Source organism: Rattus norvegicus, chromosome 9 (genome assembly GCF_036323735.1).
Source record: "Rattus norvegicus strain BN/NHsdMcwi chromosome 9, GRCr8, whole genome shotgun sequence".
Taxonomy (NCBI): Eukaryota; Metazoa; Chordata; class Mammalia; order Rodentia; family Muridae; genus Rattus; species Rattus norvegicus.
This window is the reverse complement of record NC_086027.1, coordinates 51,665,462-51,691,335: the sequence shown is the minus strand read 5'-3', so window position 1 is coordinate 51,691,335 and position 25,874 is coordinate 51,665,462. Positions and strand designations below refer to the sequence as shown.

The window sequence follows — 25,874 nt, the reverse complement described above, 5'->3', positions numbered from 1 at the left end:
TTATTATCGAATCCCAGTGAATTGACACACAGTGTCACGAATGACATAAAATCCATACATTCAACCTTATATTGACACACTTTATAAAGCTCACACACTTGGCTTTACATCTTTCCCTTACGTGTGCTTCTCTCCGTCCAGCCCTCTACCGCACGCTGTACAGTCGTATGCTCACAGACTGCAGCATGGTCGGGAAGGGAGGTTTGGGGACATCACTCCTGCTCCCGACTTCACACCCTCCTCCTACACATCCTGAGCTTCTCTCAATCTTTACTTCAACTATCAAATCCAGAGACCCAGTTTCACACACAAAACATAGAAAAATGATAATGAGATTTTATAACAAAACCAAGTTTACATTGCCACAATCCAAATTTATGTTTATCCACTTACAAGAGACAGCCTATAATTATTTATTTTCAAAACAATGTTGTTGGGGTTTTTTTCTTTTTGCTTTAAGCAGATTTGAATGTTGTTTGTGCTTTGTTTAATCCTCAGGAGCTTCATGTTTATAGCAGTCTTTCCTTGCTACTAAGGATTGGTCTAGGATACCCCCCTCCCCCGCCCATCCATACTCTCAATGCGCACACTCAGAGGACACTGGAGACCATGGCCAGTCCCAGCTCCAGTACATGCCAGTCTTCCTTTTGTGCACACAAATGTCTGACAGTATTTAATCTAGAAGTTAGACCCAGCAAGAGAGTAACCACAATAACCAATAACAATTAGTTATAATGAGTAATAATTATAACGATCAGCTAATTATTAGTTAGTTAATAGTAATTAACTGATAATGATGAGTTAATAATTGAAGAAGTGCTCTGGATGCTAGCAGTTTCTCTTTAATCAAGTTCTTCAACTCATTAGGAGTGAGATGGCAGCCTTCATTGGCAGACTCAGCCTCTCTATTAATATTTTATAGTTTCTTCATCCAATTTTTTTTCCCCTGAGTTTGTGAAGCATTCACTTTCTAGTAGTAAACCGCTCTGTGTCACCGGTTGGGGGAATACTGCCTTGGCAGTGCTCTTGTTGGTTGAGCGCTTGCTGCCATCAGTCAGAGGATGTTTCCCCACTGACAGCGATGCTTTCCCATCTTCACTAGTCACTGACTGTGCACTGTGGCCCTCTGCTTGGTAGGCTGAGGGGTAACATCAAAGCAGGGTTTTTCTTCTCTCTCCTCAGGACCTGGCTGAAAGTTTTGTCCTTCCCTAGATCTTAGAAGTCTCAGTCCATGATATTTTCTTCTTATTCAGTGGAGAAATTGCACTTTTTCCCATAAAGGAAACCCTTTGTGGCCTCTCTAAGGCATAGCCGAATCACTAATGTCTCCACTCTTGCCCGTTGGTAAATGAAAGTCAGTCAGGTGAACTGTGGCTTCAGCAGCAGTGACTCTGGTGCACTGACAGCTCTACTGCCCCATGAGAGGTCAGCACACGTGGGATAGGCAGGTTAGACACGGTAGGACTGGATAGCACACACAGTGCCACTGCTCAGATGGTGGGCAATTTATAATAGAAATTATTTCCAACTGGAGTTCTTCATTTGCTTTTCAGACAACAAATGACCACAGGTAATGGAACGGTGTAGAGTCAAATGTAGCATCATTTGCCAAGGAGTGAGATTGCATTAGGATGGTAGATGGAACTGGTACTAAGTTTCACTTTCCTCCAAAAATGACTGTGTCTTTCCTGCAATAAGCGTAAACATGGTGCTTTGAATTAACAGGATTTTATAACCATCAAAAGTTGCTTACGGCTTTGTTCTAGTGCTGGGGGGAAATGTATATTCAATGCAGAACAGCAAAAGTGAAGAGCCCTGTCCTCTTGGATGCTGCATGAAATATAAGTGACAGAGACCAGGGCCCACCACCCTGCCTTCTCATCACAGAGCCTAGGTAACTTAAGATAAATGAGACTAAGAGCTAATCCACCTGCTAGCCCCTCGGAAGTCCTGTCATCCTCCAGTCAGCACAGTGTTTGCATTCTTGGGCACTTTTTCACCAATCTGAGACATAGGTACTTAGAGAACCACTTGAGAAAAAATTGAAACATTTGTAGCAGATAAAAAAGGGAAAGCTACAAAGTTTAAGTTTCTTATTTTACTCCCTTTCCCTTTCTTTAACATTCTTGGGATTAAGCATCTTTCCTTGTCATTGGGTATCACCAAAGAGCCCTGGGCTACCTCCTCAGAAAACAAACAAGCCAAAAATTAAGAACACTAAGATAAATGCCAAGACAAAAAGTAGCAAAACTTTATGGTATACGTAGGCCTGCAAATAGATTTGTTCTTTCCTCAAACTTCCTTCTCCTTCCTCCCTTTTCTTTCTACTCAAATTTACACAAAATCCACATAAATTTTGTAGACATCTCTCCTTATCCCCTTGTGTGTTGCCAAAGGTTAAGTACTTTCTGCCTGTGTACCTCAAAATGAGATCTAGCATATAAATTCATATGCCTTTTTGTTTCGTTTTGTTTTTATGTGTCAAAAGGTGTGCTGGGATCGGCATCTCCCTGAGTTCATGTGTATGTGCCTCATCCTTTCAAATATGAGCAGAGGGGCTCTATTGTTCGATCTTAAAAGGTAGACACAGTAGTGAAGCAGTGCAGCAAAACAACATTTGGGAACAAGAAGAAATACGTACACAATGCAAACGGAGAAACTAACGCACTCTGATCAAATTCACTTCTTTCAGTGGAAATGAAATGTTTTTAAAACTTCAGTATCATTTTAATATCTGAAAATGACAGATCAGCTCAAGTCTGACAATGGCAGAAACACAAATATTTTTTATTAAAATAAATAGTAACTGGCAGTGTGGAGATGGCTGAAGCATTTGCTCTGAGTACAAAATTTAGGGAGGCATAAAGAGAAACCCCTCGGCTCTCAAGATAAATGTTATTTTAATGTAGCAATGAAATATAAAACAAATGCAAAAATATTCATAATGAACCCGATATCAAATTTTTAAATAAAGAAGTGATTTTTGGCAATAGTGTCTCACTGAGTGATTCTGGAACCACGGATGGGAGAGAAATTGAAAGGGATCCTGTCTTTATCTAGGATATTTTTTCTGTTCTATGGCTCTCACTTGCTTTACTATTAGGTCTAGTCTGACGGTGGACAGAGGTGCTCAGCGTGTGAATAACCTAAGCCCTTACCTTTTACTCTTAACTTGGCGAAGAAGTCAAGGGTTGCTATTTTCAGGTCTGGTTCGTACCACTTGGCAACCAACAGACATAATTTGGCCTCTGCTTTCACTGTTTTCTTCGATTAGAAAATGTTTTCCAATTGAGCAAACCTTGTCCTTTAGGTTAGCTTAGTCTGAATATGTCCTGTTAACAAAAACAGATCGCTCTGAACTTTCTCAGAATCTAACCTTGATGAGAAGCTGCCTGTGCTTGCTTTCTTCTGGTGTTCCTACATCCTTTGCTTATCCAGCTCTCTTCTTTGCTGTCTCTGAAGGAAAGTTGTGGGTGGGGGGATTCCAGAAATATTCCTGGGCATGTGGAGGTCCATTGTGCTTCTGTGAATTCAGGGGAATGTTCAGTACAGACTTGAAGCATCTTATAGAACTAACCCTCTAGAATACGTTTCTCTTTCAAAAGTTTCTTTTTTTTTTCTTTTTTTTTTTTTTTTTTTCAGAGCTGGGGACCGAACCCAGGGCCTTGCCCTTGCTAGACAAGTGCTCTACCACTGAGCTAAATCCCCAACCCTAGAATACGTTTCTCTTGAAGGTGATTTCTCCACTGTATCGTCATTTCTGAGAAGGGCTACTGGGACACACGAGCCCAGTAAGCCTGATCTCTGCTTCTGTGTAAGTAGTAACCCCTCTCAGGGGTGCTGTGTATGTAGCTAAGCGGCAGAGAAGGGAAGTTTTGAGTTAGACCTGACTGTATTATGAAGGAGCTTCAGGATACATTGCTTTAACCTCTTGGCATCTCATACGTGCCGGGTAATGTGAAGGAGACAGAAAGCGGGCACATGATTTATGAAAGGTTGAAATTTGGGTTAACATTAGTGGTGCTAGAAAGACATTCACTATGTCCCCTTCTGCTTCCACCTTACGGGGCCACTGCTGTCTTCCTATCTTGGTTTTTTTTTTTTTTTTTGAAAGGTACTTTGATCATATTTTCTACTCAAACTTGTTTGCATCTTTCCTAAACTATTCCTAAGTGGTCTATAATTCTATGGTATCAGGATGGCATGTTAGGGGCAAAATGACAGGATGGGCTATTTTTCATAGGCCTACGAAACACATCCATCGCAACTTGTACAAGAGCCATCAGTGCCTTGGAAGCAATGCAAAAGGTAATCACAAGGTGTTATTTTAAGAAATCAGAAGGACGGAAGCTCTTAGATGGTGAAGCCACAGAAAACAGAGATTAAAATAACTCATGTTTTGTAATAGAATGAAGTTTCAGTGGTCATTCTCTTTTTCATTAGAGTAAAAAGGAAGGAAAAAAAAACAACTCTAAGCAAAGAAGGAATCAGTTCATGGTCAAATTAGCAGTGTGTTTTTTCTTCAAAATGTTCTCAACTATCTTATGATCTTTATACATTTTGTTTAATTACATTTACCTAAGGCAGTGATTTTTAACCTTCCTAATGCTGTAACCCTTTAATATAGTTCCTCCTGTTTTGTTCAATAACCATATAATTACTTTGTTGCTACTTCATAACTGTAATTTTGTAACTGTCATGAATAGTAATGTAAATTCATGATATACAGAATATCTGATATGAGATCCTCAAAGGAGGCATGACCCACAGTTTGGGAACCTATGATTTAAAGGGACAACATATTCAAGAGAAATGAAGAATAAAATGGAGATAAGATCATTCTAGAATAGGGATCATAACAGATTTGGGTGATATTTGAATGGAGATATATTGGAATTAGAGGAGGAAGCCCCTGATGTCTGGTAGAAGATTCTGATTAATAGATACAATGACTTTGAAGACTCTGAAACCAGAACTGTCTCAATACATGCGAGGAAGACAAAGGTAGGGACATATAGGTGTTGAGGTCCCATATTTTGAGCTGCAGCCAGCTTCTGCACGGTGTTTCAGATCATGAATAATGCCTAAGAACTTAGTTTAAGTAAAAGAGAGAACACACACTTAAGAATTACCTACTGTGACTCATACCTCAAGAATATCATCTGGATCATTTATATTTGGTATCTGAATAAGCTTATGTTCCAGAAGTTGAATAAAATGAAGGTGGGGTGGAGTGAGTGGGAAAGATTGACTACTGGTACTAAGTTAGTCTTGAATATCAACAAGAATGTATGGGATGTTGCAAAACAGGTTAACTGAAAGGAATTTTACAGTGACCTTCTAGGCATTCATAGGGTTTTCAGGTCTGGAAGACAGCAAATAGGTAAGCAGTACTGGCAAATGGGATCATACTGATAGGAGATGGGGCCTGGTGACAGTGACCAAGTGATTTATAGGGTCAATACTATTGACAGAACAAAACTAAATTATCTGGGGCTATCAAGAATGACCAGCAAGAAACTCTGAAGTCTTTTAACTCTTAAGTGTATAAAAGTACAGCCAGACAGACATATACATTTAGATGGATGGACAGAGACCCTCCACCCAAAGACACGAACTTTTTTTTCTTTAGCCTTTTTATAACTTCCTAGCCAAAAGTTCATCAGAAAATTCTGTCATAGATAAAATGTTATATAAAAGGAGAATAACAAAAGGATACCAATAACAAGTTCAAAGTAGTGTTTCATTTTGTAAGCTCATTATAAGTTTAAATCAACAGTTTCTATATGGCCTTCCTTGCCTTATCATAGTGCATAACTCTGGCTTCAACAAAACTTCAAATGTTTTGCCTTGAACAGAAGTTTGTTCCAAGTCTATTTTTCTTTTTAGTGTAGTAGAAAAGCCCATTGTATTTCTTAATAAGCAGCCTTTCCTTACTATTCTGAGGAGTGGGTATAGTCTATTTTTGATTCTAACTTTATTACCTCTTTTGAGCAAAACAACTAAAGCCATTTTTTTGGTATTCTTCCCATTTTTTTTTATTAACTTGAGTATTTCTTATATACACTTCGAGTGTTAATCCCTTTCCTGGTTTCCGGGCAAACATCCCCCTCCCCCCTCCCCTTCCTTATGGGTATTCCCCTCCCAACCCTCCCCCCATTGCCGCCCTCCCCCCAACAGTCTACTTCACTGGGGGTTCAGTCTTAGCAGGACCCAGGGCTTCCCCTTCCACTGGTGCTCTTACTAGGATATTCATTGCTACCTATGAGGTCAGAGTCCAGGGTCAGTCCATGTATAGTCTTTAGGTAGTGGCTTAGTCCCTGGAAGCTCTGGTTGCTTGGCATTGTTGTACTTTTGGGGTCTCGAGCCCCTTCAAGCTCTTCCAGTTCTTTCTCTGATTCCTTCAACGGGGGTTCTATTCTCAGTTCAGTGGTTTGCTGCTGGCATTCGCCTCTGTATTTGCTGTATTCTGGCTGTGTCTCTCAGGAACGATCTACATCCGGCTCCTGTCGGTCTGCACTTCTTTGCTTCATCCATCTTGTCTAATTGGGTGGCTGTATATGTATGGGCCACATGTGGGGCAGGCTCTGAATGGGTGTTCCTTCAGTCTCTGTTTTAATCTTTGCCTCTCTCTTCCCTGCCAAGGGTATTCTTGTTCCCCTTTTAAAGAAGGCGTGAAACATTCACATTTTGATCATCCGTCTTGAGTTTCATTTGTTCTAGGCATCTAGGGTAATTCAAGCATTTGGGCTAATAGCCACTAATCAATGAGTGCATACCATGTATGTCTTTCTGTGATTGGGTTAGCTCACTCAGAATGATATTTTCCAGTTCCAACCATTTGCCTACGAATTTCATAAACTCATTGTTTTTGATAGCTGAGTAATATTCCATTGTGTAGATGTACCACATTTTCTGTATCCATTCCTCTGTTGAAGGGCATCTGGGTTCTTTCCATTTTCTGGCTATTATAAATAAGGCTGCGATGAACATAGTGGAGCACGTGTCTTTTTTATATGTTGGGGCATCTTTTGGGTATATGCCCAAGAGAGGTATAGCTGGATCCTCAGGCAGTTCAATGTCCAATTTTCTGAGGAACCTCCAGACTGATTTCCAGAATGGTTGTACCAGTCTGCAATCCCACCAACAATGGAGGAGTGTTCCTCTTTCTCCACATCCTCGCCAGCATCTGCTGTCACCTGAGTTTTTGATCTTAGCCATTCTCACTGGTGTGAGGTGAAATCTCAGGGTTGTTTTGATTTGCATTTCCCTATGACTAAAGATGTTGAACATTTCTTTAGGTGTTTCTCAGCCATTCGGCATTCCTCAGCTGTGAATTGTTTGTTTAGCTCTGAACCCCATTTTTAATAGGGTTATTTGTCTCCCTGCGGTCTAACTTCTTGAGTTCTTTGTATATTTTGGATATAAGGCCTCTATCTGTTGTAGGATTGGTAAAGATCTTTTCCCAATCTGTTGGTTGCCGTTTTGTCCTAACCACAGTGTCCTTTGCCTTACAGAAGCTAAAGCCATTTCTTAAATCTTTCTTCCTAATATTAATTGAATCAAATCAGGAATTCTATAAAATCATTAATTCATCTAAAAGTATTAATTCATGAACGTTCACCTTTATGTTAATCTGTAGGAAATTTGCTCAATAGAGTAGTAGGGAAGAGTTAGCAACTCTTCTAAAGGAAAGTAATGGATTGGAACCTTGCTTACAGTTTTAGAGGTTTAGTATATTATTGCCCTCGTGGGAATCACGGCAGCTTGCAAGCAGTCCCCTAGTAATAGACTTCCATCAACAAAGCCACACCAACTCTTGAAAAACCATACCTCCTAATTGTGTGACTCCCCATGAGCCTATGGATTATTTTATTCAAACCACCAGAGTAAGACAGATATATTTTATCAAATTAAATACTTAGTAATAAACACTAAACATGTATCAAAACACCACTTTAATACATTGACATGAAAATTTTTCATGGTTTATATGCACCAGCTAAAATAGATTTAAGAAATAAAATAGTTTTTGAAAAATGTATCATCAATGGATACTGTAGAAGGCAATGGAATGTATGTTTGGAATGAAATGTTTGGAATTACTTGGGAGTAGCAAGAGTAGATAAAAGTGAATATGTTTAGGCAGTCAGGCCAAGCACATTTACTAATAAACAGAGGTGAGGTAGATGAGGAAGCATCCCTGCATGAATGGCCCCAGCTTGGAAACAAGAACCATCGCTCCTATAGACAGCTATAAGCTAAGTGCCTTTATCAAGCCACTTGATGAAGATTCAGGGTGAAGGGAAAAGCTGAGACCCTAGAGTCAAGAATGCCATGTTAAAGTATCAGACTATCTCTACTAACATGCACACTCATTTCATATTAATGAAAAGATAAGAATCAAACTCAGAGTGAAGAGAACATGCTGAGCTGGAAAGATCTGTGACCATCTACCTGAGAGTCAGTGTCTAATTAAATGCTGAATATACACAGTCTTATGGACAAAGTGAAGGATATGAAAGCAAGGTACTCAGAAGTGTATCAGACATGAAGACTTCTGTAGGAAAGTGTCCTGAATTACACTCCAGAAATCTATATTCCTCCTGCAAACACAGGGAGGTCCATGTGCTTTCCCAGCATAGACACACACCTGCTCATTGGGTATTCTATTTGTGTCAAGACACATCTGTTCTCAGGTCTGATTTCTCTTCTTTCCCTACCTTTAAGGTTAACAACCATTTCTGTTCATTTTCTGCAGGACCCAACTCTAAACCAGCCCTCTTAATTCACAAGCAGACTGAGTTTGTTGGGTGAAACGATATTCACACTTATATGGAAGTTTTTCTTTATTTTTATGTATGTCCCAGTGTTTAGCCTACATGTTTGTCTGCATACCATATGAGTGCCCAGTGCCTAGAGTGGACAAAAGAGGACATTGGATGCCCTGAGACAAGAGCTGTAGACAGTTGTAAGCTGCCATGTGCATGCTGAGAATTAAACCCTGATTTTCTGGAAGAGCATCACTTATTTTTAGTCAGCGAGCCATTCTGTGGTACTAGGAAACAAGATTTTTTTAAAAAAAATAAGTTTGTTCTCTTTTTATTGACTGCTCAGAAGAAAATAATGGAGTAAGCCCTTTGACATTGTTTGAATGGATAGCATCAACAGGATCAAGGATGGTTACTAATGAGTTTTATATAGACATATTAGGTGCCCATCAAGCAAGGAGTAAACTCTAATGAAAGACAGTAGAGAAGTCAGCATGCCATTTTCATTATGGACAGAGATACCCAGGATGCAAAAGTGACTAGCAGAAATTCTTTTTGTTCAAATTATACATTTTTTTATAGATGGTCTATGAAGAACACCAGGGCAAAAAAAAATCAGTTACATTTTTGGTTTTCATTTGCTAGGAATGAGAACTTGTGTTTCTGGTTAAAAACACTCCTTGAATCAGCAATTCTCACATTCCCTTGGAGAACGGATGGAAATGTGAAGTCGCTTTTTTTTTTTTTTCCCTTCGTGGTTCCATGGTTGTATGATCAGGTGACTTTTATACAAACGTTAGTTTGGGGGATTACAGAAAGAAAAAGAAAGACCTTATATTCAAATGAATTCCACAATATTAAAAACAGAAAGAGACTTGTACCAGAAATTTTACTCTTGCCACTCATTTGAAGTCTCGCTCTGCCCTCATAAATCAAACACTTGCCGAAATGATACTTTCAGTATGTGCAAATGGGGCCGTGAGAGGACTAGCTTCTCAGCTTTTCTGAGAGACCACCATCAAACATGACACTCTTTCTCAGGTTACAGAGATGGTACAACATCATGATTAAAAGCCAGTACATCAATTTAAAAGAAAACAACTGTCATCAAAGCTCTTTTTCAGTATAATGTATTTAATAATAACTACTAAAATATCTATTGCTTTCTAGAAAGACAAGGAAAATATGATTGTCATGGGGACTAAATTTTAAGATTTTTCAGTTACAGAAACGAGATGACTGGCACTTTAATTTGCTAAGTGTGGTGATGATAAATAGATGCTGGTCATATTGTCCTCAGTTCCCCTGGACTGGAGGAGGCACTGCAAGTATTTATAATGAGAAAAGTATGTCCTGGTGGTTTCACCAGTCAAATAAAAGCCAGCACACTGATAAAAATGGCCTTTTAAAAAAGCTTTTACACTTGTGTGTGTCTGTGTGTGTGTGTGTGAAAGAGAAAAAGAGAGAAAGTATATGTGCATATGTGTGTGTGAATATGTGTATTTGTGTGTGAGAGAAAAAGTGTGTATTTGTCTGTGTATGTGTGTGAATGTGTTTGTGTATGTGTGTGAGAGAGTGTTTGTATATATGTGTGTGAGAGAAAAGTATGTATGTGTCTCTGTATGTGTGTGTTTGTGTATGTATGTGTGAGTGTGTGTGTATATATGTGAGAAAAATGTGTATGAAAGAGAAAAAGTATGTGTGCATGTGTCTGTATATGCGTGTACGTTCATATATGTCTGTGTGTGAGTTTGAGTGTGAGTGTGACTCTCTCTCTCTCTCTCTTTCTCTCTCTCTCTCTCTCTGTGTGTGTGTGTGTGTGTGTGTGTGTGTGTGTGTGTGTAAGTAGAGGTCAGATAACAACTTATGGGAGTCAGGCATCTTCACACTGTGTGCATAAGATTCCTGAGATGAAAGATGTAACTCATGTCTTCAGGCTTAGAGGCAAGCATTTTTACTTTCCGAGCCACCTCCTGCCTAGTAGATTTAACTTACCTTATTAACTTTTAAAATTTGCCTTTGTAGGACAGTGTGATGCCTACACCCAGAAGGAGTTTTGAAATTCATACTATTTTGAGCAAAACCAAGGAAATGCCATGATTCTAATACACAACTTGACTGAGTTTTCAAAGTCACTTTTGGATGTTTAAGATATAGTGTTTTCTTCTTTTCTAAGTGATCAACCAGAGAACAATAACAGCCTATATTTTGGGGGAAAATCTGAAAAAATGTAATATGAGTCTTTGTAATTCACACCTTTACAAAAGTTCTGAAAATATTGCCAACAGTTGACAAAAATTAGAGTATCCCTTCTAAGAAAATTAATCACAGGTATATAATAGGATAAAGAGTTCATATTTAAAATATGCAAAATTTGATTAAAAAATAAGAAGTTCTTGGCCCCTAGCAGTGTCCTTCAGCAAATGCCATGGTACACTTGTAGGTGGACTCCTTTAAAAGGCTAGCTGTAGAAGCCAGGAGAAAGCACTAGTACACAATTGAAGTCACTAAAAAGGATGCCACTGGGGTTAGTGTCAGTGCTTGAGCTTCAGAAGTGTGCCCTGCCCCATTGTTCTGGAAGACAACACCCATCTCCAGGACTGTTTTCTTTAAATCAGCAATACTTACTTACCATATCAGTATCCTGAGCCCTATCACTAGCACAGAGACAGAGTATGCCAGGGCAAGAAGGAAATGAGCTCATGGATTATACAAGGAGAATACATCAGTAACTTAAAATATCCCCTAATGGAAAAAAGGAGGTCCATTCATGAGAGCTGAGTGTGAGCCCTTCACTACATTCTTGTTGATAGGAGCCAGTGGCAGCAGACAGGGACTCAGGAACAGAAAATGGTTAGTTTTGAGGACGTGGCTGCTTTTAGGTTTCCTATGCTTCAGTGGGTCTTCCCATAACTGTGCCTATATGGCTAGCACTAACTGGGTATTATGAGTTATCAAGACAAAGGAGGAGGAGGAGGAAGGAAGGAAGGAAGGAAGGAAGGAAGGAAGGAAGGGAGGAAGGAAGGAAGGAAGGAAGGAGAAGCACTGATGGCAATGTGAATTAGGGATAAAGATATGGTAACAGGGAGAGGACTTGCATGGGGAGTCAGAGGTGAAGCTATTTTATTGTGTGCACCCACACATCTGTATACATAGAGAGAGAATAAATAAAACGTTAAGATTGTAAACACACCTCAGCTGAGCTACTGAAGCCATGATTGCCTTCATCCCCTGACCAGGTGATTGTCTATGCAGATGAGCTTCAGTTCTCAACACTGAAGTATTAGCAGTATGAATCTATCAATGACAGAAAAGTTATAGATGAAAAATAAGGGAAAACGATTACTTGGACTTACCCTCGTAAAATTTTCTTTCTATAGAAAATATTCTTAGAGAAGGGTGAAAAGCTAAGCTACGTACTGGGAAAACACATCTGCAAATAGAAGAGCTAGCAGAGGACTCAAACCTGGAATCCGTGAAGAACTGTGAGATTTAGTGCAAAGATTGTAAATATCCCTGCTAGGAAAAGACAGGAAGAGATACTTTCTCAGAGAAGACACAGGGACAGCAACTTTCTTGGAGGAAACACATGGCAGACAGAGAAATGAGGAAAGTGTTTCTTCGTCATCAGGGAAATCTAAATTACAATCCCAAGGAAACTTCACCCCACAGTTGCCATATTGTTTAGATATAAACAAACTGTGTCCATCAAATGTTAGAAAGTGGGTGAGAAACTGGATGCTTAGTATATTGCTTACGAGTATTTAACAAGGCGAAAGCCTTCAATAAAACAATTCATAGTTTAAACAAAGTGAAGGGACTGGCTTCTTAAGTCATATTATATGTTATCAATTTCATTCTTCTACATATATACCTCAGAAATAAAACATATGTCCATATAAGACTCCATACATGAAGGTTTTTTTTTGACATTCACAATATTCCCTATTCTAAAAACAGCATTACTCTAAAAGTATTGGATAAAATACAAAGATCTCACCATTCTATGCAAATACTACATAAGAAAGCGATCAACACTCTACTGATGGATATGCACCATGAACTGAATGAATCCCCAAAGGATTTTTCTGGCTGAGATGTCACAGACTAAATACTGTATACAACATGATTTCATTTATATAGCACCCTTGGAAAACAGTCCATAAATGTCCAACACACGTTAGTAGTTGCTATATCTGTGAGGTAGAGTTGGGTTAGGAAATCATTTGACAGGTGTGTGCTCAAAGGGACTAGGTTTAAGTTCCCCGTCAGGGAGGTAGAAAGGTGTATCCGTGGTTAAGAGCACACATATGGCTCTTGCGGAGGACCTGGTTCAGGTCCCAGCGCTCATGCCAGATGGCTCACAACTGCTTCTAATTCCAACTCCAAGGGGGATTCTATGCTCTCTTCTGGCTTCCATGGGCACTGGCACTCATGTGCACATTCATCCACATGCATAATTGAAAATATTTCCAAAACTTAAAAAAAAATAAGACTCTGATCATGATGAATTTAGAAGGTTGGTGTGCCAGTATCAATATTCTCCTATTAATACTGTAGGATATATTTATAAGATGTTACCATTGAGGCAGACTGGGGATATGCTACATGTATATTTCTACTCTGCATAAAATGTTTAATTAAGAATTATTCACCAAAGCCAAGTAGAATTTCTTATAAGAATGTGAAGCTTAGGATAGGAAAACCATTTACTGAATTACATCATATAAAGCCAGCTGTCCTAATAATAACATCCAGAAAAAAGATCTGTGTCCTAACCGGTAGAACTTATGTGAGAAAACTTCTGTGGAAGTGGTGTGCAAGGGGCTAGATTGTGCATGGCATTATTGAGTTTGTGAATCAGATGACTGAAAAGAACTCATCCTAGACCTTCTATACGCATATCTGTGGTAGATCTTAGAATTCACAAACAAATCCTTGACTATGGTCAATGGTTAGGTGCACTAGGTTTGGGATAATGGACAAACACAATCAAGCAGTGTGAAAATCAAAACAATTCAAATAATCCTTCCCAAAATGGCGCAAGACCACAGCATATCCATGTGCCTATAGGTGACTGCACTGCAGTAATACATTTCTTTGATATTTATTGGTAAGTTTATTTATTTTTCTTTTCCTGTTCTGTAATAGAATCCAGGACCCATGCTAGGCAGCACTGTACCACTGAACTACACCCCAGCCCTATGGTATAGCTGATTCAATGGGGCTGACAGTTTTAAAATTCATCTTTCAAAAACTCTGCCCATTATGGGATCACTTGGCATCATTTTATTGAATTCATTTTTTTCAGATATAAAGGCAGATGTTAAACTCTTTCAAATAAGGAAACGGGGACATTTTGGGAAAATAAAAGAGCAGCTACTGAATCACCAAATAATTCCTTTAAAATGTAACTAGCAAAAATTTAATTAAATATTTACAACAAAGAGTACCTTTCATAAGTTGGCCAAATTGTATCTAGTTCAGGCCAATTCTTTGAATTTTAAACAGCTGCATAAAAGTCAATTCATTTCTGTTATTCAATTTTTCTGTTATTCTGTTATTTAATTCCTTGGGATGTAACATTTGTGTGGCATATGAATTAAAGACTAAGAAAATAATTCAGAATCTTAAACAAGACATTAAATAAACAGAAATTACCCAGAATTTAGATGTACAACTTATATTGTATATAAAAATTACTCCAAATGGATTGTCATTCTAGATCTAAGATTTAAGGTTGGCATTCCTGAGAGGAAATCCTAACTATAAAGCTGTAGTAGTTTTGGGTCACAGAGCTGCAGGAAGAATGACACCAAAGCCAGGAGCCTTGACTCCCCCAAAAAAGTGTTAATTATGGAAATCCATTTGTTCTTGTATCTCTTTCAGAGAGACAGATGAGCAATAGTGTGGAAAGCATATCTGTCAACATGTAAGGGTGAATGGAGTATACGACAACTTATACAAATGAGGGGTAAAGGAAGATGATCCACTCTAATTGAATGAAATGTTTAACCCAGCAGTTCTCCAAAGAAGCCATATAAAAGGACAATAAATGAACAAAGTCAACATGATAGCACTGATGTTTCCACAAATGCAAATCAAAACCACAGAGAGGTTGCAAGTCATACTTACCAGATGGATAGGATCTAAAGAGTGGACCCTAGCAAGTTCAGGTATAGAGGATGAAGGATTAGGCATCACTGGAGAGATTGTCCAGCATGACTCAAAGAGCTTGACATTTACACAAAACATGAAAACACAAAAGTAACCTAGGGCAAGTCCACTCAGAAGCGAAAATGTGTCTTTAAAAATTGTACAAAGATATTTTTAACAGTGTTACCCATTATAAACAATGACACCAAATAGGTAAAGTGAGTTAAGTCTGTACAAAAAAATCTATTTTTGCAGCAGGGAACTTTAAGTCCTGATAGGAATTCTAACATAGAGGAACCCTAAGCACATTTTGCTAAATGCAAGAATGAAGCCATACACACATATACACTCACACACCTATATACATACATGCACACACATACACACACACACATACCCAAGCACTAACACATACATACATACTTAAACACATAGACACCTACCCACTCATACACACACACACACACTCATTCATATACATACTCACATACATACACACTCACATAACCCCCCCCAAACACACTTAATGTTTATACTTTCATTTAATTGAAAAGTTATTTCTGTGGTACCAACCAATGTGAATATGATGTCATAAAAATTCAAACTGAAGATCTGAAAACACCAATGGGTTTTAACCAAGGTCTAAAATGGTTCCATAGACATTGGAAACATCTTTATGATGGGAACCACCCATCTCTTTCTGATTTTTATGCAAGAAATGGAGACTAGGGTAGACATTTCCTGTGTTAGACTGGAGACCAGATCTAATACACATAACCTTCTGGAAAAGCAGGGCATGTATAAAACCCAGCGACATCAATAATGCTCTAGTCAATCTCACGATTGCTGACTACCTCAGACCACACACTTAAGCAGCTATCACATTAGAAATCATTCTGGACACTTTAACTACTGCCAATACAAAGGAAAGTAGCTTACCCCCAAAATTACATGAATATTGTTTAAAGAATTAGACACAGAAAGAATGCCCGATGCACAAGGGCAAACAGACTCCGATATATACTGCCCTCAAGGAGCCAGATTTGGAAACACTGTATTAAGTGAAAGTCAGATATTAGCAGTACATCAGGAGCATTCTGTTAGGGCAGCATCCCCCAAACTGAGGAATATTATTAGGTCAACAATTCACTGTAAACTAGTAATATCAAGGAAGAGGCAGAAACCGTATGTGGAAAGTAGAGGAGTATACAGAAAGATCAGTACTAGGTTTAAAATTTAGAGGAGCAGTGACTAGGGTTGTAGCCCAGTTAAAACAGTGCTTGCCTATCACACACCAAGCCTTGGGTACAGTCTTCAGCACGGGTAAACTAGGAATGGTTGTGTGCAGCTGCAATCTGAGCACTTGGAAGGGAAGAGGAGGATCAGGAGTTCTAGGTTATCCTTGACTATGTAGAGAGTTTAGGTCAGAGTGGAGACAGTGTTCAAAACTGAAACAACAACAAGACTGATGGAATTTACCATTTGAATTGGCAAAGAAAAGGACTCATCTACTTAGAAGACAGATCCAAAAACCAAGGCTTTATGCTGTCTCTCTATCAACTGTGAGGACCTGTAGCACAGTTATACTATTGTTCCCTGAAGGAGAGAGAGGGGGAAAGGCAAGGGAACCTTAGGGAGACATCTGTAGTGAGTAAATCAATTGAATAACACTCCATCAGGCCGTGAATGCCGACTCATTACTGATGCTTCCCAAAACTACAGAAGGAGAACTCTGAGACCAATGCCACTATGACACCAAGTAAGACTTCTCACATGAAAAGACGAATGATTGTTTCTGGCGGACACACAGAAAGAAAAGCAGCTTGCGAATCGAATTAGACTAAGATCCCTTCACTGCTTCTTCTCGGGGTGCAAATCACCCACAAATATTGATCCTTCTACCTTACAGGTAAGCATTGCCACATACAAGATGGGCACAGTAAATTAATAAATTCATATGGTCTTACATTTCAGGAGAGTTAGAAGTGAAATCAGTGCCACTTCTGCAAAAGGGAAGGAATCTGTAGCTTGTGTCCTCCGGGGCTCCAAGAGAAGTTAATGTTTCTTGCATTATCCAGCTTGTTTTGGCTACTGGTATTCTTTGTCTTGGGAACCCATCACTCCACTGACTTCAGGAACATTTGTGAAGTTATTTTCTTTTCTTATTACTCTTTCTTTCTTCTCTTCCTATTTTTCTTCCACATGTTCTTCTGTTTTATTCCTTCCGTGTGTGTGTGTGTGTGTGTGTGTGTGTGTGTGTTCAAAAACCTTTTCGCTGCATCTTTCTTTTTTTTTTTCTTTTTTTCTTTTTTTATTAACTTGAGTATTTCTTATATACATTTCGAGTGTTATTCCCTTTCCCGGTTTCCGGGCAAACATCCCCCTCCCCCCTCCCCTTCCTTATGGGTGTTCCCCTCCCAACCCTCCCCCCATTGCCGCCCTCCCCCCATAGACTAGTTCACTGGGGGTTCAGTCTTAGCAGGACCCAGGGCTTCCCCTTCCACTGGTGCTCTTACTAGGATATTCATTGCTACCTATGGGGTCAGAGTCCAGGGTCAGTCCATGTATAGTCTTTAGGTAGTGGCTTAGTCCCTGGAAGCTCTGGTTGCTTGGCATTGTTGTACTTTTGGGGTCTCGAGCCCCTTCAAGCTCTTCCAGTTCTTTCTCTGATTCCTTCAATAGGGGACCTATTCTCAGTTCAGTGGTTTGCTGCTGGCATTCGCCTCTGTATTTGCTGTATTCTGGCTGTGTCTCTCAGGAGCGATCTACATCCGGCTCCTGTCGGTCTGCACTTCTTTGCTTCATCCATCTTGTCTAATTGGGTGGCTGTATATGTATGGGCCACATGTGGGGCAGGCTCTAAATGGGTGTTCCTTAAGTCTCTGTTTTAATCTTTGCCTCTCCCTTCCCTGCCAAGGGTATTCTTTTTCCTCATTTAAAGAAGGAGTGAAGCATTCACATTTTGATCATCCGTCTTGAGTTTCGTTTGTTCTAGGGATCTAGGGTAATTCAAGCATTTGGGCTAATAGCCACTTATCAATGAGTGCATACCATGTATGTCTTTCTGTGATTGGGTTAGCTCACTCAGGATGATATTTTCCAGTTCCAACCATTTGCCTACAAATTTCATAAACTCGTTGTTTTTGATAGCTGAGTAATATTCCATTGTGTAGATGTACCACATTTTCTGTATCCATTCCTCTGTTGAAGGGCATCTGGGTTCTTTCCATTTTCTGGCTATTATAAATAAGGCTGCGATGAACATAGTGGAGCACGTGTCTCTTTTATATGTTGAGGCATCTTTTGGGTATATGCCCAAGAGAGGTATAGCTGGATCCTCAGGCAGTTCAATGTCCAATTTTCTGAGGAACCTCCAGACTGATTTCCAGAATGGTTTTACCAGTCTGCAATCCCACCAACAATGGAGGAGTGTTCCTCTTTCTCCACATCCTCGCCAGAATCTGCTGTCATCTGAGTTTTTGATCTTAGCCAATTGCACTGGTGTGAGGTGAAATCTCAGGGTTGTTTTGATTTGCATTTCCCTTATGACTAAAGATGTTGAACATTTCTTTAGGTGTTTCTCAGCCATTCGGCATTCCTCAGCTGTGAATTCTTTGTTTAGCTCTGAACCCCATTTTTTAATAGGGTTATTTGTTTCCCTGCGGTCTAACTTCTTGAGTTCTTTGTATATTTTGGATATAAGGCCTCTATCTGTTGTAGGATTGGTAAAGATCTTTTCCCAATCTGTTGGTTGCCGTTTTGTCCTAACCACAGTGTCCTTTGCCTTACAGAAGCTTTGCAGTTTTATGAGATCCCATTTGTCGATTCTTGATCTTAGAGCACAAGCCATTGGTGTTTTGTTCAGGAAATTTTTTCCAGTGCCCATGTGTTCCAGATGTTTCCCTAGTTTTTCTTCTATTAGTTTGAGTGTGTCTGGTTTGATGTGGAGGTCCTTGATCCACTTGGACTTAAGCTTTGTACAGGGTGATAAGCATGGATCGATCTGCATTCTTCTACATGTTGCCCTCCAGTTGAACCAGCACCATTTGCTGAAAATGCTATCTTTTTTCCATTGGATGGTTTTGGCTCCTTTGTCAAAAATCAAGTGACCATAGGTGTGTGGGTTCATTTCTGGGTCTTCAATTCTATTCCATTGGTCTATCTGTCTGTCCCTGTACCAATACCATGCAGTTTTTATCACTATTGCTCTGTAATACTGCTTGAGTTCAGGGATAGTGATTCCCCCTGAAGTCCTTTTATTGTTGAGGATAGCTTTAGCTATCCTGGGTTTTTTGTTATTCCAGATGAATTTGCAAATTGTTCTGTCTAACTCTTTGAAGAATTGGATTGGTATTTTGATGGGGATTGCATTGAATCTGTAGATTGCTTTTGGTAAAATGGCGATTTTTACTATATTAATCCTGCCAATCCATGAGCATGGGAGATCTTTCCATCTTCTGAGGTCTTCTTCAATTTCTTTCTTCAGAGTCTTGAAGTTCTTATTGTACAGATCTTTTACTTGCTTGGTTAAAGTCACACCGAGGTACTTTATATTATTTGGGTCTATTATGAAGGGTGTCGTTTCCCTAATTTCTTTCTCGGCTTGTTTCTCTTTTGTATAGAGGAAGGCAACTGATTTATTTGAGTTAATTTTATACCCAGCCACTTTGCTGAAGTTGTTTATCAGCTTTAGTAGTTCTCTGGTGGAACTTTTGGGATCACTTAAATATACTATCATGTCATCTGCAAATAGTGATATTTTGACCTCTTCTTTTCCGATCTGTATCCCTTTGATCTCCTTTTGTTGTCTGATTGTTCTGGCTAGAACTTCAAGAACTATATTGAATAAGTAGGGAGAGAGTGGGCAGCCTTGTCTAGTCCCTGATTTTAGTGGGATTGCTTCAAGTTTCTCTCCATTTAGTTTAATGTTAGCAACTGGTTTGCTGTATATGGCTTTTACTATGTTTAGGTATGGGCCTTGAATTCCTATTCTTTCCAGGACTTTTATCATGAAGGGGTGTTGAATTTTGTCAAATGCTTTCTCAGCATCTAATGAAATGATCATGTGGTTCTGTTCTTTCAGTTTGTTTATATAATGGATCACGTTGATGGTTTTCCGTATATTAAACCATCCCTGCATGCCTGGGATGAAGCCTACTTGATCATGGTGGATGATTGTTTTGATGTGCTCTTGAATTCGGTTTGCCAGAATTTTATTGAGTATTTTTGCGTCGATATTCATAAGGGAAATTGGTCTGAAGTTCTCTTTCTTTGTTGTGTCTTTGTGTGGTTTAGGTATAAGAGTAATTGTGGCTTCGTAGAAGGAATTCGGTAGGGCTCCATCTGTTTCAATTTTGTGGAATAGTTTGGATAATATTGGTATGAGGTCTTCTATGAAGGTTTGATAGAATTCTGCACTAAACCCGTCTGGACCTGGGCTCTTTTTGGTTGGGAGACCTTTAATGACTGCTTCTATTTCCTTAGGAGTTATGGGGTTGTTTAACTGGTTTCTCTGTTCCTGATTTAACTTCGATACCTGGTATCTGTCTAGGAAATTGTCCATTTCCTGAAGATTTTCAAATTTTGTTGAATATAGGTTTTTATAGTAAGATCTGATGATTTTTTGAATTTCCTCTGAATCTGTAGTTATGTCTCCCTTTTCATTTCTGATTTTGTTAATTTGGACGTACTCTCTGTGTCCTCTCGTTAGTCTGGCTAAGGGTTTATCTATCTTGTTGATTTTCTCAAAGAACCAACTTTTGGTTCTGTTGATTCTTTCTATGGTCCTTTTTGTTTCTACTTGGTTGATTTCAGCTCTGAGTTTGATTATTTCCTGCCTTCTACTCCTCCTGGGTGTATTTGCTTCTTTTTGTTCTAGAGCTTTTAGGTGTGCTGTCAAGCTGCTGACATATGCTCTTTCCTGTTTCTTTCTGCAGGCACTCAGCGCTATGAGTTTTCCTCTTAGCACAGCTTTCATTGTGTCCCATAAGTTTGGGTATGTTGTATCTTCATTTTCATTAAATTCTAAAAAGTTTTTAATTTCTTTCTTTATTTCTTCCTTGACCAGGTTATCATTGAGTAGAGCATTGTTCAATTTCCACGTATATATGGGCATTCTTCCCTTATTGTTATTGAAGACGAGTTTTAGGCCGTGGTGGTCCGATAGCACGCATGGGATTATTTCTATCTTTCTGTACCCGTTGAGGCCCGTTTTTTGACCAATTATATGGTCAATTTTGGAGAAAGTGCCATGAGGAGCTGAGAAGAAGGTATATCCTTTTGCTTTAGGATAGAATGTTCTATAAATATCTGTTAAGTCCATTTGGCTCATGACTTCTCTTAGTCTGTCGATATCACTGTTTAATTTCTGTTTCCATGATCTGTCCATTGATGAGAGTGGGGTGTTGAAATCTCCCACTATTATTGTGTGAGGTGCAATGTGTGTTTTGAGCTTTAGTAAGGTTTCTTTTACGTATGTAGGTGCCCTTGTATTTGGGGCATAGATATTTAGGATTGAGAGTTCATCTTGGTGGATTTTTCCTTTGATGAATATGAAGTGTCCTTCCTTATCTTTTTTGATGACTTTTAGTTGGAAATTGATTTTATTTGATATTAGAATGGCTACTCCAGCTTGCTTCTTCTGACCATTTGCTTGGAAAGTTGTTTTCCAGCCTTTCACTCTGAGGTAGTGTCTGTCTTTGTCTCTGAGGTGTGTTTCCTGTAGGCAGCAGAATGCAGGGTCCTCGTTGCGTATCCAGTTTGTTAATCAATGTCTTTTTATTGGGGAGTTGAGGCCATTGATATTGAGAGATATTAAGGAATAGTGATTATTGTTTCCCTTTATATTCATATTTGGATGTGAGGTTATGTTTGTGTGCTTTCATTCTCTTTGTTTTGTTGCCAAGACGATTAGTTTCTTGCTTCTTCTAGGGTATAGCTTGCCTCCTTATGTTGGGCTTTACCATTTATTATCCTTTGTATTGCTGGATTTGTAGAAAGATATTGTGTAAATTTGGTTTTGTCATGGAATATCTTGGTTTCTCCATCAATGTTAATTGAGAGTTTTGCTGGATACAATAACCTGGGCTGGCATTTGTGTTCTCTTAGGGTCTGTATGACATCAGTCCAGGATCTTCTGGCCTTCATAGTTTCTGGCGAGAAGTCTGGTGTGATTCTGATAGGTCTCCCTTTATATGTTACTTGACCTTTTTCCCTTACTGCTTTTAATATTCTTTCTTTATTTTGTGCGTTTGGTGTTTTGACAATTATGTGACGGGAGGTGTTTCTTTTCTGGTCCAATCTATTTGGAGTTCTGTAGGCTTCTTGTATGTCTATGGGTATCTCTTTTTTTAGGTTAGGGAAGTTTTCTTCTATGATTTTGTTGAAGATATTTACTGGTCCTTTGAGCTGGGAGTCTTCACTCTCTTCTATACCTATTATCCTTAGGTTTGATCTTCTCATTGAGTCCTGGATTTCCTGTATGTTTTGGACCAGTAGCTTTTTCCGCTTTACATTATCTTTGACAGTTGAGTGAATGATTTCTATGGAATCTTCTGCTCCAGAGATTCTCTCTTCCATCTCTTGTATTCTGTTGGTGAAGCTTGTATCTACAGCTCCTTGTCTCTTCTTTTGGTTTTCTATATCCAGGGTTGTTTCCATGTGTTCTTTCTTGATTGCTTCTATTTCCATTTTTAATTCCTTCAACTGTTTGATTGTGTTTTCCTGGAATTCTTTCAGGGATTTTTGCGATTCCTCTCTGTAGGCTTCTACTTGTTTATTAATGTTTTCCTGTGTTTCCCTAAGTGTGTTCATGTCTTTCTTGAAGTCCTCCAGCATCATGATCAAATATGATTTTGAAACTAGATCTTGCTTTTCTGGTGTGTTTGAATATTCCATGTTTGTTTTGGTGGGAGAATTGGGCTCCGATGATGCCATGTAGTCTTGGTTTCTGTTGCTTGGGTTCCTGCGCTTGCCTCTCGCCATCAGATTATCTCTAGTGTTACTTTGTTCTGCTATTTCTGACAGTGGCTAGACTGTCCTATAAGCCTGTGTGTCAGGAGTGCTGTAGACCTGTTTTCCTCTCTTTCAGTCAGTTATGGGGACAGAGTGTTCTGCTTTCGGGCGTGTAGTTTTTCCTCTCTACAGATCTTCAGCTGTTCCTGTGGGCCTGTGTCTTGAGTTCACCAGGCAGCTTTCTTGCAGCAGAAAATTTGGTCTTACCTGTGGTCCCGAGGCTCAGGTTCGCTCGTGGGGTGCTGCCCAGGGGCTCTCTGCAGCGGCAGCAACCAGGAAGACCTGTGCTGCCCCTTTCGGGAGCTTCAGTGCACCAGGGTTCCAGATGGTCTTTGGCTTTTTCCTCTGGCGTCCGAGATGTGTGTGCAGGGAGCAGTCTCTTCTGGTTTCCCAGGCTTGTCTGCCTCTCTGAAGGTTTAGCTCTCCCTCCCACGGGATTTGGGTGCAGAGAACTGTTTATCCGGTCTGTTTCTTTCCGGTTCCGGTGGTGTCTCAGGCAGGTGTCCTGCTGCTCCTGGGCCCTCCTCCACGGGAGCCCAGAGGCCTTATACAGTTTCCTCTTGGGCCAGGGATGTGGGCAGGGGTGAGCAGTGTTGTTGGTCTCTTCCGCTCTGCAGCCTCAGGAGTGCCCACCTGACCAGGCGGTTGGGTCTCTCTCTCACTGGGTCTGGGAGCAGAGAGCTGCTGCGGGCCGGGATCCGCGGGTGTGGGACTTCCGGTAAACACAGAACGTGCCCGGTCCTAGAGAAATTCTGCTTCCGTGTGTCTCAAGCTCACCAGGCAGCTTTCTTGCAGCAGAAAATTTGGTCTTACCTGTGGTCCCGAGGCTCAGGTTCGCTCGTGGGGTGCTGCCCAGGGCTCGCTGCATCTTTCTTATGATTAACACTTGTGATCCAATTTTAGATCCAGCTGAATGATCCAGAATAAGCCAGATATCCTAGGATTCCAAATTATATTGTATTACCAAATCTTTTTACTTTTTTCCTTAAATGTACTATTTAGGGGTTTGTAGTCATAGGACTGTGTATTATAAAGAAATCTAAATTGTACACTAGAAGACTAAATAGCTGGCACCAAACACACAACAAATGTTTGAAGGAAGGACAGCTACTATTTCTCTTGGAGACAGAGTGTTGTGAAGCTCTGTCTTAATCGGGATTTCTATTCCTGCACAAAACATCCGGACCAAGAAGCAAGTTGTGGAGGAAAGGACTTATTCAGCTTACACTTCCACATTGCTGTTCATCACCAAAGGAAGTCAGGACTGGAACTTACAGAGGGCAGGACCCTGGAGGCAGGATCAAATCCAGAGGCCATGGAGGGGTGCTGCTTACTGGCTGGCTTCCCATGCCTAATTCAGCTTGCTTTCTTTTAAAACCTAGGAACACCAGTCCAGGGATGGTATGGGCTCAGAATGGGCTGGGCCCTCCCCAACTTGATCACTAACTGAGAAAATGCCTTACAGCTGGATCTCATGGAGGCATTTCCTCAGAGGAGGCTCCCTTCTCTGTGACAACTCCAGCTTGTATCAAGTTGACACACAAAGCCAGCCAGCAAAGTGTCCTTAAACTGGCTAGGTTTTCTGTACATAGGAAAACATCCCTGGAACCTACAGTATTTTTATTTTGATCCCAAAGTTGGCTGCAAAGTTATAGGTGCTAAGACCAATGTGTTATTAGCACATATTGATAGGTTAGGTGAGTAGATGTTTACACTGACAAGATGCAGATTGGAAGCATGTACCTAGCAAGTTAAAATGATATATTCAACTATTTGAATTAAATTCTTTTGTTCTTTTAGAGACAATTCAGAAAATTAAAACTAAAGATACCAGGTTGGTATCATATATATATATATATGTGTATATATATATATATATATATATATATATATATATGTGTGTGTGTGTGTGTGTGTGTGTGTGTGTGTTTATGTGTGTGTACATATGTATGTATATATATAAAACTTTATATATAAATATATATATAATAAAACTTGTGCTTGTAATTTATAAGGAACTCTTACAATTCAATAATAAAAAGCAAATCAGTCAAAATTGGCAGAAATCATGGAAATTTTATCATGGATACCCTAACAGTTTTTAAAAGTGCACATAAGAAGAAGTCTAGAAGTTTCTTCATCAAGGAAGCACAAATTCAAACCTGAGTGAAGGGTCAGTTTTAGCCCACAACCAGAAGCCAACAGGAAGAGGGACCAACCAGCACTCTGCCTGGCTGATAAGAATGTAGTTTTCAAAACAAGAAATATAAATGGTGGTTGAAGACTTTAAACTGTGTCATGCATTCTTCAGTATCTAGGAAACTGCAGATTAGAACCATTTTAAGATTCCATTCCACCAGTGAGATTGTAAGTATAAATAACGGCACACAGGGCTTTGATGTTGGGAAAGGGTCTCCCTTAGAGAATGCTGCAGTGCTATATACACCACGGACCATTGCTTGGTGCTAAAAATTACATTGAAACCATGAAACTTGCAAATCAATGAATTGAGCTGAAGTGAAGTCACCGAGGCTCAGAAAGACAAGCTCACTGTGTTTCTCCCTTATGAATCCTGGCATTTACACTTTGTTTTTTTGTGTGTTTGACTGGAGTGCATGTTGAAGCCAGGTCTTTAAAAACAGGACATATAGGTAGAATGAAGAGAAGACAGCAAATACAGGCAAAATGAAAGGGTGGGAAGAATGCTGGGACAGAGAGATTCAAACGTGGGAGTGGATGATGGCAAAAGGTTTAACCGAAGTGAAGGACTTGCTAAAAAGCAAATAACCCTATTAAAATGGGGTACAGAGCTAAATAAAACATTCTCAACTGAGGAATATCAAATGGCTGAGAAGCACCTAAAGAAATGGTCAATATCCTTAGTCATCAGGGAAATGCAAATCAAAACAACCCTGAGAATCCACCTCACACCAG

The 25,874-nt window shown here is 39.6% G+C and overlaps 1 long non-coding RNA gene across 4 annotated transcripts in view; it reads right to left on the bottom strand.

Annotated features, from left to right (window-relative positions):
• The window catches only part of LOC108352025 (uncharacterized), a 73,423-nt gene extending 48,191 nt beyond the window's left edge, over window positions 1-25,232 (bottom strand). For all 4 annotated transcript variants that reach the window (XR_005489119.2, XR_005489121.2, XR_005489120.2 and 1 more), the window contains exons 1-2: window positions 25,103-25,232; window positions 23,754-23,877 (exon numbers count right to left, since the gene is read on the bottom strand). This is a non-coding gene — a long non-coding RNA (uncharacterized LOC108352025). The remainder of the gene's footprint in view (window positions 1-23,753; window positions 23,878-25,102) is intronic.
• Between the last annotated feature and the right edge of the window lie 642 nt (window positions 25,233-25,874).